At 35.1% G+C, this 18,394-nt stretch overlaps 1 protein-coding gene across 9 annotated transcripts in view; it reads left to right on the forward strand.

The window, feature by feature from the left end:
- Positions 1–18,394, forward strand: part of LOC106878768 (irregular chiasm C-roughest protein) — an 898,223-nt gene that overhangs the window by 644,994 nt on the left and 234,835 nt on the right. Inside the window, exon 1 of one of the 9 annotated variants that reach the window (XM_014928093.3) lies at positions 16,109–16,129. The exons of the other annotated variants lie outside the window; for them this stretch is intronic. The gene's annotated coding sequence lies outside the window, so the exon portion shown is untranslated. Of the gene's footprint in view, positions 1–16,108; positions 16,130–18,394 lie in introns of those variants that run through there. 9 annotated transcript variants of the gene reach the window in all.

The raw sequence follows: 18,394 nt of genomic DNA on the forward strand, positions 1-18,394 counted from the left end.
TGTAATGGTAAGATAGATGCCCAACAGTTATTGATTAAATCTCTTCAACTCTCAGACTTCTTACTTTGACCACTTTCTTCTAAGTTGCCTTTGAATCTATCTTTATCAATTTACAACTTCATACAGCTGGGCCAGTTTGCAAAGTCTCCATGGGAGAAATACAATAAAACATGTCTTTGGTAGAATCTGAACTCTTCATTCTTCAATTCATAAACTGATATGTTATCACTTTAGCCAACTGCAATTCATTGTGATAAATATAGCATCTTGTAAAATAAAGATCCTCAGAATATTTCTAATGCGAAAACAGAAGAAAGAGGTGCTTAGATTTCAACAACCCTAACAGACAGACATTTGCTGCTGAATGAAGCAGAAATTCCCGGGAACTATAGACTCTTGTATTAAATGCGGTTACTAATGTTACTTTATGGATTGTAAGTGAAGTTTATCAGCAGAAACTGTAAAGTGTTCCACTAATACATTGCTGTATAAAGAAACAGTGTTTGACTAAATATATTACAACAGAATGTAGCTGTGTGTATTTGTTTTTCGCCTGTTCAATGTACACAGTTCGCACTTGGTTTCACTTGGCTTTATATACCTGTCTCCCATCACTTCTGGGAGTTTAATTCTTTTTATGTTCTGTAACTGACAATTCACTTTAGGTTGAGCTTTACCTTTCATCTATTTGAAGAACTTAGAGATGGGTGGTGAATACAAAAGACACCAGTAATATACTGAGGTCAAACCCCTCAGCAGTAAAATCCCTAAAAAACAGGTCAACTGAAAGAAATAGTTGAATTCCAACCAAAATTGTTTATTGTTTTTAGTTTCTTCATTTTCCATTCAAAGCAAGTTTTACTCTACTCTTCATCTTGTTGGGATGCAAGAACATTAGTAGCAGTAATATACTGGGAATACTTTACTCAATACTATTGCTTTCAAGCAAAAACAAAAGCAAGGGAGTAACTTATTTCCCTCAGTCCCTTGATCAAACAGTTGGTTCAACCATGACTATCCCATCTGTTTACAACTACATTATCCAATAAATCTTTTGTCGTGTTGGGATTGTAGAGAGTTATCTGAGGAAAATTTGGCTCTTATTTCCAGCAGATCAGCTATGCACATAGAGGGTTCCTTCAAAATGATTGAAGGAAGTAATTTGAAATAAATGGTAAGTTTCCTGACGTTGTTGTTTTTGTTCACAATCTCCATCTCGATTTACATTTTGCAGGCAATAATCAGGAGTTCTAGTACCAGTAATATATTGATATTTGGGCTCATCTAATCAGATTACAACAGTATGTTAAACTAAATCTAAAAATTAAATATTTTAGTTTCATCACCTTCCATTTAAATCTATATCGTATTTACTTTCCACTTGTTGTTGTTGTTATACACAAATAAACAACAGAGCAGATCATGTATGTTTGTGTATTCCAGCTATATTAGCCAATGTGACTTTTTTTATAAGACTTATTATGTAGTTCAGGAGTTAGCTGTTATTTCTAGCAAGTTGACAACAACTTAAGGACTCCCTCATTGGTGTTATTAGATTAGTTCCCTAAATTTCACCCTACTCTATACTGACCTTAATAAACTGGCCCTGTGTCTGTGTGCTTTAACCAGTTAACTTGGTAACTTTGTGACCTGATCTGACATGACACTTTGGCTGGGTGCCTTGGAGCAAAGTCTTGAGCAGAGCAATAACCTCTGTCAGCTGAATTTGGTAGAAGCAATCTAAGTGTGTGTGTGTGTGTGTGTGTGTGTAATTTGATTATGAATATATTGTGCAAAAGTTTTTATCTGAAACCATATGACTTTTCCATGTCACTCTTATATTGCTATATTTAACACTATAACAATACAATAATATGTTGTGTGTGTGTGTGTGTGTATGTGTATGTTTAAATGTTTGATTATATGATCCAAATAAGAAGACAAAGAAAGAGTTTATGACATCTTTAATGACCAGTTACAGTTGTTTCTGTACCAACTGTGTTTTTAATACCAATTTACGTAAAAGTTCCATGTAAAAAGTTGCATAATAATTGCAGCTTTAAATGTCAGAGTGGCACTTCATCGGATTTGCATCGCAGGTGTGTTCTTATATTGTGCATCTGCTGTGCATTGTATTTTGTTTATATCAGGAGGAAACAAGAAATAGAAATAAAGACAAAAATAAAATTATGAAATGACAGTTTCCTCCTGCCATAAGTGAAATACAATGCTTGGCAGACACTTAATTTAAAAACACACCTTTGATTCAAGGGTGACAAAGTGTCACTCTAACGTTTAAAACTGAAAATTTCATAACTTTTCACATGGAACTTTAGTGTAAATTGATATTAAAAACAGAATCGGTGCAGAAACAATTGTAAGTGATTATTAAAGTTAAACTCTTTCTTAGTCTTCTCGTTCAGATTATATTTTACTCTTCACTAAACCCACACTTTGATTTTATTGTTGTGACACCTGGATTTTCTTTCACCTGAAGAATTTCAATCATATTTTAGTCTACAATTCAAGAGTGTAGATAGCCTAAACCTTGGGTTCAGTGCTGCATTGAAGTACCTCCATCTTTCTACCTTTCCAGGACTATAAGATATATATGTCTCAGATCCCATTTGGGCACTTCTGAGCAATCTATATATTTCATAAGAAAAATGTAACTACATATACATATGCATATATACATATATATATATATATATATATATATATATATAGAGAGAGAGAGAGAGAGAGAGAGAGAGAGAGAGATAGAGAGAGCGAGAGAGAGAGAGAAAGAAAGAAAGAGAGAGAGACACAAACACGTGCTCACACACACACATACATATATACACTTATGTGAGTGTGCATGCATGTATGTATGTATATACATGTTATTTTTCAGTATGTCAAAATAGCTCTGAAGTGGTTCAAACTCTTATTGACAGAGAAGGGGAAGGGGAGACTGTTTAACCCTTAGAATATATTTTTTTTAAATTCCGGAAGCACAGGAACTGAAATATGTTTGAGACAAGATGGACAGTTGTTGAATAGACTTATTCAACATATGGAGGGGAAGATAAAGAACGAGGGAGGGTAGCAGTAGCAGGAAGAGGAGGAGGTGTTCAATGATGGTATTTCAGTAGTAGTAGTCATTGGTGTTGTTGTTGTTGTTGTTGTTGCTCAGTGCTGGTATTCCACTAAAAGCAAAGAATGTATTACAAGTGAAAAACCAACAAATTAACCATACAATTCACCTCTTCCAATAACATTTATTGATTATTTTACAAATGGTTGACTCCTAACAATTCATAACTTTTTTTATTATACTTACTTAGACACATAAATACAAATATGCATAGATCCTTGCATACATGCACACAAACACACACATATATATATATATTACATACATATGTGTATGCGTGTGTGTGTGTATATATATATATATATATATATATATATGTATATATAAAACTTTTTCTCATTTCTTAAGCTTGTTTTGTATATATGTATATATATGTATATATATTTGGCTTTCTTTTTCTGATAAACACACACATATATATATATACATACATATGTGTATGCGTGTGTGTGTGTATATATATATATATATATATATATATATATATATATATATATATATATATATGTATATATAAAACTTTTTCTCATTTCTTAAGCTTGTTTTGTATATATGTATATATATGTATATATATTTGGCTTTCTTTTTCTGATAAATTTTTTCTTTCTTTAGAATCCCACTTCACCATTATGACCATATTTCATTCAGGAATATATTCTTGTATCGATTTCACACAAAAAAAAAAAAGGAAAGAATATTTCTTTTCGCTCACAACTCTTTCTCTCTCTCTCTCTCTTTCTCTCTCTCTCTCTCTCTCTCTCTCTCTCTCTCTCTCTCGTCTCTCCCCCTTCCATCCACCTGTTTATTTTTTCTCTTGTCTTCCTTCTCTCTTTTACCTTTCTTTTCTACTCTCCTCTCACTTTCACTTCCTGCCTCTCTCTCTCTCTCTCCTCCTTCTCTCTTCCTTTCCTTTCTTTTTCTCCCTCTCCTCCCCTTTCTTACACAACTTCATTGCCACCCCACCACCACCATCTTACACTTACATGGGAGGGGGAGTAGTCAACACAAAAAGTGATGCATGTCTGCATGCCATGGAAAGATAAAATGTTGTAAGCTAGGGGCTGGCCCCTTCATACATTTACCGTTGACTGTCATCCTTCCAGATCCAATAAAATAAGATATTAATCAAGAACTAAAGTCAATGGCATCAACAAGCCTCTTCCTATCAAAATTGTTGGTTTTCTGCTGAAGTTATATTGGTGGCTGTGTGGTAAGAAGCTTGCTCACCAAACCGCATGGTTCCTGGTTCAGCCCCACTGTGTGGCACCTTGGGCAAATGTCTTCTACTATAGCCTCAGGTCAACCAAAGACTTGTGAGTGGATTTAGTAGATGGAAGCTGAAAGAAGCCTGTCATATATATGTGTGTATGTCTGTGTTTGACCCCCCCCCCTCCACCATCACTTGACAATCGATGTTGGAGTGTTTACATTCCCGTAACTTAGTGACTGGGCAAAAGAGACCGATAGAATAAGCACTAGGCTAACAAAGAATAAGTCCTGTGGTTGATTTGTTTGACTAAAGGTGATGCTCCAGCATGGCTGCAGTCAAAAGACTGAAACAAGTAAAAGAATAAGAGAAATATATATATATATATATATATGGGAGAATATACAAATAATAACAACAGACGAGGACAGGTGGTGTAAATAACAAAAGTATATATTAGTATGACGCTCGGGAATACGGAAAATCTTTGACGTTTCGAGCTACGCTCTTCAACAGAAAGAATACGGAGACAAGGAGAAAAAAAATTGAATAGTGTTCAGTCAACGGTCAAATATATATATATATTGAGCGTCCAATAATACTATCCATATCACGTCCTCACTTTGTTGTTTTTTTTGTTTTTTTGTTATTGTTGTTTTTAACTATATATATATATATATATATATAAATGAATGGAGTTAAACGCTGGTGTTATTCAAATTCTTTTACTTCCGACATGTTTCGAAGATATCACTGGTATTATTCCAAAGGAATAAAATGGTGTAAAACAATGTAATCTTCTCTTCAGAGAAATGAAGTAATGAAACTCATCAATAAGACATTCTAACAGAAAATTATGGATATGTATCGTGATTAACTGAACGCTATTAAATTTGTTTCCAAAAAACGTTAGAGTATATAACGTCAAAGGTAGCCTATAGAAAGAGGAGGGGTAAAGGAAAGAAAAAACCCCAAACAAATGAGAAGTATATAACAATATGTAAATTAAATAAAACCCTAAAGTCTTGGAAAAAGATATATCTAGTGAATGTGAAATGCAAGAAGAAAATTAATGTTTAAATTATATATAATTATAGATATCACATATATGAACTAAAAGTGTGTTTCTGCCAATGTTTACATCGGTATGCAACATCGCTTGACAACCAATGCTGGTGTATCTATGTCCCTGTAACTTAGCAGTTCAATTAAAAGAGACCGATATAAGTACTAGGCTTACAAAGAATAAGCTCTGTGGTCGATTTGCTTGACTAAAGGCGGTGCTCCAGCATGGCCAGAGTCAAATGACTGAAACAAATAAAAGAAAAATATATATATAAATAAATATACAAATATATATAAACATGCATATACATCTATTATATGCGTGTGTGTATGTGCATGTGTGTGTGTGTTTACACACACACATTCACACAAACACACACACACCTCATTTTGCTACGAATTTTATGACCCCTGTACACAATAATGTCCATTAAGACAGTTGTCTCCACACCACACCACACAAACTCCCTCATTTAGTGTCCCTGCATCACTGATTTGTGAGTTGATATTGAACTCCCATGTGTGAAATTGTTGCATCTCTCAGCTGAGGTGGGGGGGAGTGCTAGTCTTTCAGTGCCTGGTGGTTACTGTGTAGGGAGCATGGTTGGAAGGTTTGATTGAGGACTGAGCTCTTCCATTCAGACAAACCCCTTATTAATTTCTTCACGTACCATTTGAAAAGGAAGGTGAGTGTAGCAAGGGAGATGGTACCTTCTAGTAAATTCTGAAGAAAGTTTGGAGGGAATGGCATAACTGGCAGGGTTAAATGGTCCTAGTCTAAGTATGTGGGTGTAGGATGGCAGCAAGAATTGGCAGAAGTGTGTGGTATGTCTAGCTAATTTGGCGTTTTGTCACAGCTGCCTCCAAACACCCAAAGTAATTTGGCCCCATTTTCAAGACTCTCTCCTTATTTTTATTTATTATTTTTATATCTTTAGGGGACCCACCCTGCCCCACCCCCACCCACTTTGTTTTCTTTTGTATTTCACTTTTATTCTATCCCTGTAGTTTTGGCCCCTTGGGGGCGGGCCAATAAAACGTTTCATCACTGTTATCATCATCATCATCATCATCATCAACTATCTTATCATCATCACCATCATCCACATCACTGCTTTGTTTCAACATTTCTTCTCCTCCTCCTCTCCCCTCCCTTTCCTATACCCCCCCACACATCACCTCTGTATTAACAGTTTCCCTGTTACACTTAATCAACCATGCACCAAACTACAAAAATATAAAATAACAGAACCCCCATCCCCACCCCCACTCTCTAAAACTTCATGGCTTGTGTCTACAGCTTTCCCCTTTTTTTTATGTGTTTTAGTTTGTTTCATTTTGTCTTTTTCTTTATTTCTGTTTTATTTTATATCATCTGTAGCTATGAACATACAAACACACACACAGATATACATGCAAGCATTGGGATTTATGCACGCCACTACACACGTAAATACAGACACCTATACACACACACACACACACACACACACACACACACACACACACACACACACACACACACATAGACTTGGTGTTTAATAGTAAAGTTCATTTTTCACTGCACTCTTAATAATGATTCCATTGATAGAAAAAAAGACCCCAAAAAAACCTCTCCTCCAACAACACGGGAGATAAAAACTACAACAACAAAAACAAGAAACAGACACAGAATGTACAATGGGAAGGGATCAGTAGAGTGGGTGGGGTGAGGTTTGGTAAAGGAGGGAAATGGTAGGAAGAAGAAGAAGAAGAAGAAGAGGAATAGCTAGAAATATTAAGTATGGTGAAGGTAAGTTCCTCTCTCTTTCACCTTTCTTCCTCATTTCTTCTCTCTCTCTCTCTATCTCTCTCTCTCTCTCTCTTTCACCTTTCTTCTTTCTCTTTTCTTCTTCCTCATTTCTTCTCCCCCCCCCCATGTAATATAATACACCTCTGAAAAAGTCAGAGAAAACAATTCTCTAGAGATGCATTTACATTGAATGCAGTGAAGTTGGGCAGAAATAAACAGAATGATTTCTGTGAAGAGTTCTAGGGATTAGAGTGAGCCCCTAATAGTTATTTGTAAAAGGAGTCTAAATAGACAGAAGACAGATGCTAGTTAACAGATCTAAGAATAACTGAGTGAAAGTTCTCTTTTAAAAGACTGCCAGCTGGAGAACTTGTTGTTGTTGTTGTTGTTGTTGTTGTTGTTGTTGTTTGTACACAAAGGGATTTAAAGCTCCTTGCAGAGCAAACAGAAAGACAGCAGGGTAACGTATGTGATGACGATGAACAATGACAAGTCTAAGAACAAAAAGATTCTGAAAAAATAAATGAAAGAGGCAAAAAAAAAAACGAAAACTGAAATGTGTTTGTAGTTGGCAGTGAGAAACAGACACACATGGTGAAGATTGTGGTTTCTGCTACAAGAAGCAAATGAGATTTCCAAAACGTTTAATGCATTTGGCGGGGAATCTCAGAGAACAAATGAAAATAATGAAATACCTGACAAATAAATTTGAAGGTAAGCTGAGCTTTGGGAAGATTCCATGCAACTTCCATCTACCAAATTCCACTGATAACACATTGATCAACCCATGTCTCTGCTACTTGTCTGAGATGAGACGCAGAACCATGGGGTTACAGCATGAACTCCCCCCCACACACACACACACAACCAGACATTCTAACAGAAATAGGGGTAAAAGAAAATAAAACACTGAAGAAGAGGTTGTTGCTGTTGCTTATTCCTAGATGAACTCTGATCATGAAGACTGTTCCAGCCATGACCAACCAGACCTTTTTATGTTCAAGGTAACTCATTGACCAATGAGTCCTCTATTTAAGAGAGAAAGTTATAATCTGAGGCAGATTTGATGGTTATCTCTTGCAGGTCAACTGATAGGATAAAGGCTTCCTTGATGATTGGAAGAAAAAGAAGGAGGAGGAGGAGAAGAAGAAGAAGAATGAGAAGAAGAAGAAGAAGAAGAAGAAGAAGAAGAAGAATGAGAAGAAGAAGAAGAAGAAGAAGAAGAAGAAGAAGAAGAAGAAGAAGAAGAAGAAGAAGAAGAAGAAGAATTGTGGAGAAAGAAGTGTCAGGAGTTAAGCCAGATCAAAGTTTGGCATGAAGAATCAACTTAATAGCAAAGAGAAGGATCAATTTAATGGCAAAGAGAAAACAAGAAAGCATGTTAAAGAAAGACAGCTGGATTTCCTTAAAATGAAGAGATAAACAGATTGAATTATGGTGGAACCTGGTGTACAAGGTTAATTATGGCAAACAGAAACCGACTTTGTTAAGAGTTAACAAATCTCTGTAGAGAAATTAGCAACAGAGTGGAAAACAGTTGCAGCAGAGCTGTCCTCATTGCTAACACCGTCATCATCATCACCAAAGCCATGACATGGGAACTTTTCCTGCAGTAACACAATATCTTTAATTTAACAGGGATGTATTCTCTCTCAGGTAAATCACACTTCTTTTCCAAATTATGAAGATCACATGTTGTAAGAGCTGAATCTAAGAACAACATGTTCCACTTCAAAAATAACTCCATCACAGACTGTACACTGAACAGTAACCTTCTCCAAACGGATCTCCTGAAGAATGTTGGATTCTTAACCCTTTAATATTCAGATTATTCTGTCTAATCTGTTGCTTATTTATACACACTGTATTGAATTAATCATATATTATCTAGTAGCTTCCAGATTTTGATGATGTAATTGTTTTTCTTTTAGAATGGCATTGTAGGGTAGGTGTGAGAGGCCGGATCTGGTCAGTTTGAACATAAAACAGGTAGAATATTTGGGCCAGGTGTGACTGGTTTGAATGCTAAACAATTAAATCACTGTTTCTTGTTTGTTTAGCTTCTTTCCTGAATGATGTCTGTCCAAACAGAGCTCACAGGAGAACTTGTCACATCATTTACAATTGCTGTAGTCACCACAACCATCTTCATCAAAAGTGGTTTAAGAGCTTCTTTTTTCATCACTGATCATTCCATCTAATAATTTCCAATAGGCAGATGTCATATCATACCCTCTTACTCCTATCTCTCTCTCCCCCTCTATCTCTCTTTCCTCTCTCTCTTCCTATACACACACACACACACACACACACACACACACAGCACTTAATAAGATTTTATCAAAATGATATTTTACTCCCCTACTTAATGTCCATTGTTATAACATTTCCTCCAAGATATTGCAATTGAAATGGTTGCATTCGTTTCCCATCAAATGAACAAAGAGCAACTTCCTCTCAACTTCCTCTTTGTAATATTCTAAATATTTGAGATAAAGAGATTAATGAAATATATTTAGTATTGCTTATCTTGGTAGAAATGAACTATAAATCATTTTAGTGCAGCCAAAAAGTTATTCTTATAAAAATGGATTTTAAATGTTTTCAAGAGAACAAAAAATGTCTATATTTGACCCTAACAAGATTTGGAACAATCCATTCAGTATTTAAGACATTCACAACATTGTTGCTGATCAATCCAGATTGAACTGCATAGTACAATATATTGAGTAAGGAAATATATTGGCATTATGTAGCATTGTCTCTAGCTGACATCACAACCGAGCAAGCTGGCTAAAGAGTAGGACAATCACATGATCATCAAAAGAAGCAAACATTAGTTGCTATAGAGCCCTTATAAAAAAAAACAAAAAAAAAACTGGAAATAATATTAAAATGAAAACTTGTAAACCACTCATGTTGACATTCTCTTCATTTCACCATACTTCCTCTTCTCCTTTGATATTCTAGTCTTCCTCTTCGTCTATATTCTATTCTTCTTCTTCTTCTATGTGGTATAGTTTACAAGTCAATAACAGGGAGCATGGGAGAGGGAAAATTCTGCTATAAAAAAAGTAGTTAAATTACTCTAAAATCATACACTATTGTCTAACTGTCTAAAAAAATGAATGACACATTCAGTAATATTGCCCCAGATTCACTATATTTGGTAAAAGACAAGATACTAATGGTTGGAACATCTTCAATCCTGGCTTTACTGAAGCAGGGCTGTTAAACTACAACAACAACAAGATATGGTTCTTTGTGTTTTCAGTCTTCAAATGTTTGATTTCTTAAAGCAATGGATCCAGCACTGAGGCAAGGATCCTGCAAATAATTTTGAAGTTGCCTTAGAATAGGAAGAGTTAATGTTCGAGGTGAGTGAAGTAGAATTAGAGTTGATTGTTTGTGATGACAAAATCTGCTTTTGACATTTCCTTTGCAGACAGAATCACTTTTGTCCACCAGAAATCTCCAGTGATTCCCATCTGAACATTCTTCGATCCTTCTATTGTTAGTTAATCAACTACAATGACAGCACAGAGAAAGAATAGATTTCTCAACTCTCTCATACTTTTATTCTCATATCAATTTCTTATTTATTTATCTCTTCAAGACATTCTCTTCCCCACTCCACCCACCCCATCTCTCCAACACATCTGTCACTTACCACCACCACCACCACCACCACCACCACCACCACCATCATTATCATCATCATTATTACCATTGCCAAGCTGTTAAAACACTAATTTCTTTTTGTAACATTCTTCCTGAATCACTTAGACAACATTTCCTGGAGTCCTCGTTTTTATTTAATCACAATAGGTTACCAATTTACTAACTAGCTTTCCAAACTTAGTCTTACAGACAACCAAATTATTCAGCTGACTAAAAATCATGAAGCCTAACCACACATTTGCTTCTGCTCCTATGATCATAACTGCCATGCTCACTGGGGTGGCCAACCGAATGCTGAGATGGCCATTAAAGTCTAGCAATGTAATGGAAAATGTCTTTGTTAATGACAAAGCAAGCTAGTTACAAGGTAAAATACTTGGTACCGGCAGCTAAAAATAACTAATGCACTTCGTCTGACTAAACACAGGCCATCACTCATGAATTTGTCAAGTTATTAAGCTGAAATATTCACTTTCTATTAAATATCCTCATATTAGTGAAGCTGTTGATAAAGCTGATGTGATGATGAGGATGATGGTGATGGTGATGATGATGATGGTGATGATGATGATGATGAAGAAGAAGAAGAAGAAGAAGAAGCAGCATTTTTAAAAAAATGAACCAGTCTTTAATGAATGAAAGAATTCTCCTGGATAGGCAGCTAGTCTATTAGAGATAAATTTAACTAGGTCTTCGTCGTTATGCAAAGTTGATTGGTGGAATCATTAGAACATTACATAAAATGTCTTGCAATATTTATTTGGGATTTCCATGTTCTGATTAATTGACTTTTTAGCTTTCCCTGATTGAAAAACATAGGAGACCGAGTCAAGTACTGGAATTGATTGAATCCGTCAGCACTCGTAATCTGCCAGGGTCTTTCTTGTAAGAGACTAAGCATAGGAATCTCTAACGTATTTTCTTGATGCTTCTTTTGTGCTTTTAAAGGTTAATGAGAAAATTGGAAACTCTGGGCATAGTATTTGGTGTGAAGAGCAGCAGTGACCCTTAACTTTTATCAGCCTTCAAAGACAACATGCCTGACACAAATTGACAAAAGAAAAACAGATAAACATCTCATTAAATATCAGTAATACTAGAAATGTAAAGAAGAATAAGGAAGTTTTTGTTAGTCATGGAGAGTGATCTAACAAGAGAATGGAAGCACAGGTACCACACTTTTAAATGTGATATCAGAACCTACCAGTGGCAGCTCAGAGATGAAATTAGTGTGGAGGGTGCTTGAGAAAATTTTTAGCCTTTGTTGTAATATTGTGTAAAATGAAACAAACATATAAAAAGAAAATTTATACATAAACTTGATCAGTTTGAGTTTTAGCCACTGCCAGGTAGTGTGTTTAATTTGTTCACTGAAGACTACCGCAAATTCCCCCTTGTTTTTCAAAAATAACCCCTAAATCACAAAATAAGTGGGGGGGATATGCCCTATTTTTCAAATCTTGGCAGCAACACTGAAGCTGGAAGCAGAATAATAATCTAATTCTACACTTTATCACATTCAAGAATATAAACACGTTTTTAAGCACAACACACGCGGAGTCAAAAAGAAACACTACCTTTCACCAGCACACCAGGGTCAGCACTGCATGAACAACAGTGCTCTCTCACCCTAGTGTGAAGCTTCCTATCTGAGATATGCGATCATGAGCACAACAGCCAAACACTGTGTCACTGGAACTGTGAAGCACACAGTTCTATACAAGGATTTTTGTATTTTTTTCATAAACTAGGGGATGGCTACAGACATTAAGCTTAAGGATTATAAGTATAAAGAAAGATTTAAAGAAAAAAAGACTCATTATATTGAATGTTATCTATAATATTGTGTGGAAATAGGGGATGTTGCAGTTCCATAGTGCCTATACACACACGCACACACACACATGCACACACACTGTTGGCTGGTGTCTTCTACTAAAGCCATGAGTGGACCAATGCCTTGTCATGGAAATTCAGTAACAGAAACAGTAAGAAGCTCATCACAGACACACATACACGTGTGTGTGTGTGTGTGTGTGTGTGTAAATGACTCCCTTCATACAGATGGTGCTGTATTTGCCAACACTACACCTGATATCCCCACCTCCATACACATGTATACATGACTCGTACACTGTTCACTTTCCTGACTATTGTGCATAATTCTATGCACCTTTGATGAATTGTAGTGCACCTGAGTGCTACACACAATAATAATTTCATTGTTATTATTATTATCATTATTATTATTATTATTATATATGTGTGTGGGCATTAGGAGGTGCAACTATCTGTAGAGGCCATGCTGAAGTTGACACTGGAACTCCCAGACCACCCAGCCCGTGGCAAGTGGATATTAAATGATGTTGATGATATATACGATGAGCTTCTTTCAGTTTCCCTCTACTTAATCCACTCACAAGGTTTAGGTAAGCCATGAGCTTTAATAAAAGGCACTTGCCTAAAGTGACATGCTGTGGGGCTGAACCTCAGAGCAAGTGTTTCAGAAGCAACTTCTTAATGACACAGCCACACCTAAACTTGTGTGTGTGTGTGTGTGTGTGTGTGTGTGTGTGTGTGTGTGTGTGTAAATGTGCTCAGATACATATGTATTTGTGTATGTATGTATGCATTCATATATATATATATATATATATATATTAGAGGAAAAGTACATCAAAGACCAAGTCATTTATAATAATTTATAGTCCTTTATAATAATCTAATTAAGGTGAGGTCAATTTGAAGTCTTACAGCTGTTTCTGGGATATCCCAGGTGATAGATTAGCATGTCCCTACGCTGGGCATTCCATCTTCAGAGACAAGGTGAGTAAGCTTGAAAGTTCTAGGCAGGGAAATTCACCGTTTATAAGAAATAACACAGAAGCCTAATCCAGATCCCGAGCTCCAGCCTCAGCTGTGAACTTGGAACCTAATGAATGACCAATTATAGCACTTATTCAGCATACCTATTCGTTTAGATTACCAGTGAACTAAACCCCTCATATCATCATCATCATCGTTTAACGTCCGCTGTCCATGCTAGCATGGGTTATATATATATATATATATATATATATATAATTTTACTTTTCTGTGAAGGTAAGATCAACAAAAAAGTTCTCCATCCAATGAGAGATAAATATTATTTTATGTACACAGCATACAGTTATGAACTACTAATAGTTTCATGCATTAGAGATGTAGTCTAGTTTTAATAACATGCTTTGTGTCTCTAAGCAATCTTCAGCCTCTACTTTTATGTGGGGGGGGGGGGGGCAGTACAATTGGTAAACGACCAGACAAGATGCTTTGACATTTTAGTTAGATTTCTTTATGCTTTTAGTCAAACAATGTCTCGTTTTGTGAAGGATTTGCTTCTACTTCTGAGGCTATGTTCACCTAAACTGACTATAAACACAATGATTTTCCACTCTAAATATGTAGAAATGGTTTTTTTATGAGTTACTTTCATGTTAAGAAATGTAACGGTTAAATAAACTTGTCCAAATAACTTTCGCAACACTCTGTATTGCATTGTGAAACACAACTTGAAGAAGTTTTGGTGATGGTTATTTAAGAGTTATATAAATCTGTCTTAGTGTTAAAACATCTAAACATTATAGGAATTCCACGCTTTTGTTTATATTTTGTTTTCATAAAACATCCACTGTCTACCTTTCTTTCATTTCTTTGCTCATGTAATGTTGCTGCTTCTCTCCACATTAAACTTCAGAATAATTGTTACTTTTACTGTTGAAAGTCTAACATGTCAATAGCCCTACTTCCAGTATCTTCTTCCCTTGAATCTTACATGAGATGGAGCAAATTCGCTGTTGTTTGTTTGTGTTTCCTTTTGTATTTAATCAACAAACAGGAATCTATAAAAGAAGTTGACAAGGGAAAATATTCCTTTAGCCATTCCTTTCAAAAATAAAATATTGAGCTGTAAAGCTATAAATTCAGTGTTTGTGCTAATAATTATATTGTCTTCTTTTCATACATGTGTGTGTGTATTATACTGTGTGTGTGTATATATATATATATATATATATATATATCAACATCAAATGTGTGTGTGTGTATAAGTATGAGTATAAATCTTTTTTTTTTCCATCTTTTGCAGGTATGTCATCCATATAAAATCAGCGAATGATATTTTGAAGACAAAATAAGTTGGTGAGTTAATATTGTGGAGTTATTAGCTGTTTTAGTAACATAGCTTTTAAAACATGTTTTCTTTGCTGCTGTAAATTTACAAATCCAGTCATTTCTATGAATTCTTGGAGGAGATGCTAACACAGATAGATTAGTTAAATCTATCAATTCAATCAGTTCTAGGAATTCTTAAAGCAGTTGCCAACTCCTCAGATGGTTTGTTTTTTGTTTTTGTTTTCTTTTACTCTTCAAGTTGAAACATATCAATGGCTTCTTAGATACAAGAATGTTGTTGATTTTCATTTTGACACCTACAGTTGCTCTACTTCTCTCTCTCTCTCTCTGATACTACTTGCTACTGCTGTACTCTACCAATGCTTGATAGTACTGTACTCTACTGAAGCTACTATCTGCTGCTGTACTCTATTAACGTTAGATACTGCTGTACTCAACCGATGCTACTGAATACTGTAGTATGCTAATGTGTTACTAGATACAGCTGTACTCTACTGATGCTACAAGAATTTGCTGTACTCTCTCAATGTTAGATATTGCTCTGCTCTACCAATGCTAGGTACTCTCGTACTTTTCTGATGCTGCTAGATACTGCTGTACTTCCAATTTCCTGTTGGTAGAAGTGTAACTGTTTGTGATAGAATCCTATTAATACCGTGGTCCATTTAGTCCTATATAAACAAAAGCATTCCAGCCATGACCATCTCATCTGTTATTCAAACTTTATTTATATAGGATTACATCATCCAACATATTTTCTGTTTTATATGTGATAGAATTAGCTTTAAGTTAGATTTGACTGTTATTTCCAGCAGTTTGAACAGCTAGTGAAGCTTTCTCTTTTCTGTTTTCTTCTGTTTATCTTTTAGTCACATCTTAAAGAAAGTTAAGAGTTTTTTCAAGACTTTGTAGTCAAATCAGCTGACCAAGTAAATGGATCATTCAAGATTGTGCACTCCTGGTTAAACTCTCCTTTGTGCTAATGAGGTCTAATAAGGCAGGAACATAACTGGAGTTGTTGATGTCCTGATAAAACAATCATTCTTGCTGATTTTTGCAGTACACCTAGATTGTAGGGTATTTCTTCTTCTTCTTCTTCTTCTTCTTCTTCTTCTTCTTCTTCTTCTTCTTCTTCTTCTTCTTCTTATTATTATTATTATTATTATTATTATTATTATTATTATTATTATTATTATTATTATTATTATTATATGTTTGAGTTTTGCTTTGTATTTGTACAAGTTGACACCAAGTCTCACGCAGAGACCTCAAGAGACAAGTTACAAGTTCATGCCTAGGGTGTCCTATATTTGGTTTTGCACAAAAGTATTGTTCTAGAGAATGTTTAAGAAAATATAAAAAATATTATAAGTTTGTCTTAAAATTTGACATTACATAGACAGTATTTTACATAGGATATGGGCAGTTCCCACGAGCACTATCTTTTGAATTTCTACCATTTTGGGGTTTTCTGGTATCTGAGCTAGGTAGCAATCAGCCCCTTTTGCTATTATTATTATTATTATTATTATCATTATTATGCAGTTTGTCTTGTGCCTGTGCTGTTCCATTTTGCTGATAATAAATTTACAATCTGTCCTTGATCAAAAGAGAAAAAATCTAAATCTCAAAACATTTCCAGTTCCAGGTATTTTAAACTAAGGATTCTTGACCATCTTCTGATCCCCCCCCCCCCTAGCTTACAGCCAAAGTAATGACATCCCAATACCTCTTTTCTTCACACTTAAATGAACAGCAACATCTTCAAATGCTCTGTTTCTCCACTTCACATGACAAGTCAACTTGTGAAGCCTACAAAGTTATTCTATTCTTAAGTCTTTTCTGGCAATTTATGCTACCCTCGGTTTTCTGTTTTTCTCAAACTGGTTTTAGGTTTGCTGCTCAACATATTATCTAATTAACCTTCATCAACATTGATTCACTGGATCCCTACATCTTCTTGATTAGTCACTCTGTAATCCATTAATATCAGAGTTATACTATATACTTTGCTAATGAGGTCTAATAGGACAGAAATATGTCTAGAGTTGTCACCATACCTACCCAAAGCTAGACTCCCACCACATTCCACTATAATCTATTTATATAATTTCAGTCAGTTTCAATTCTCAGGTTTGTCTTCCTTCTCTTGACCAGAACCCACCATTAAAATAATGATTGTTTTTTTTTTCTTTCATTCTTTCTTCATCACTATGGTTATAACTTTAATTAATTGCAATTTCTCAGCTCACACCATTAACTATGTTAATTCCCACTTTCCTATTCATATCCATTTGTCGATCAATGAAGAAAACAGCATCAAAAACACACACACAACAACATCAAAATCAATTAAGCAACAGACATACATTTTATCGTGTTAATTCTTCTCACACACAACTTCCATACGTCTTTCTCTCAATGATTTCTTCTTTGCCATGTAATCTGATACATGGCTTATGTATTTACATCATATTTTCCTCTCCACTTTTTCTTTTGTGTAACCTAATTTTCAGCAAGCAACTGTTACATATACTTATGTGCTCACATAATTCATATATACATACATACACACACACATGCACTCAAACTCGTGCAAACTTATACATATGCATGCTTATACCTGCCTCCCACTATTTTTCTTGTTCATACTCACTTATATATGCTGGCACACACACACACACACAATGCATATTCATCATAAGAGATTTCATGAGCATTGAAGTGGTATTTTAAACAGGCATATTTTGTCCTAACAATGAATATTTCTTTTCAAGATTAAAAGCGAAGCAAAGCGTGTTATTAGAAGTATGGTGTATGTTGTGGAGCAGATACTTTGACACAATCATCGGTACCTACATCAAGCAGAGAGATAATTTGCACTTAAAGTGTACAATGCATGCTACAGAGTGCTCTTCTAGAAATTGGGTTATTCACCAGCACTTTCAAAGAAAGCTCTTTCTCATTATCTTCATGGCTGTTCTTCTTGTTGTTATTGTTGTTAGCATATTTTGCTTAAACAAGTTTCTTTTATGTTTCTCTCCTCAACAAAACAAAAAAACAAAAGCAAAAATATTTACCTTTATCTGTTTTGCTTGCACAATGATATATTCTTTTCAAACTCAATTTTGGTCAGACAAATCTATACAATGCTCTCTCTCTCTCTCTCTCTCTCTCTCTCTCTCTCTCTCTCTCTCTCTCTATCTATCTATCTATCTATCTATCTTTCTCCCTTTCTCTCTCTCTCCATATGTCTGTGTGTGTGTGTGATTATATTTGGGCCCTGGCTTGGATCTGTGGATATGGAGTTCACTTTTGAACCACAAAGTCATGAGTT

This window comes from Octopus bimaculoides, chromosome 5, assembly GCF_046866305.1.
Source record: "Octopus bimaculoides isolate indiv1 chromosome 5, ASM4686630v1, whole genome shotgun sequence".
NCBI classification, from domain to species: Eukaryota; Metazoa; Mollusca; class Cephalopoda; order Octopoda; family Octopodidae; genus Octopus; species Octopus bimaculoides.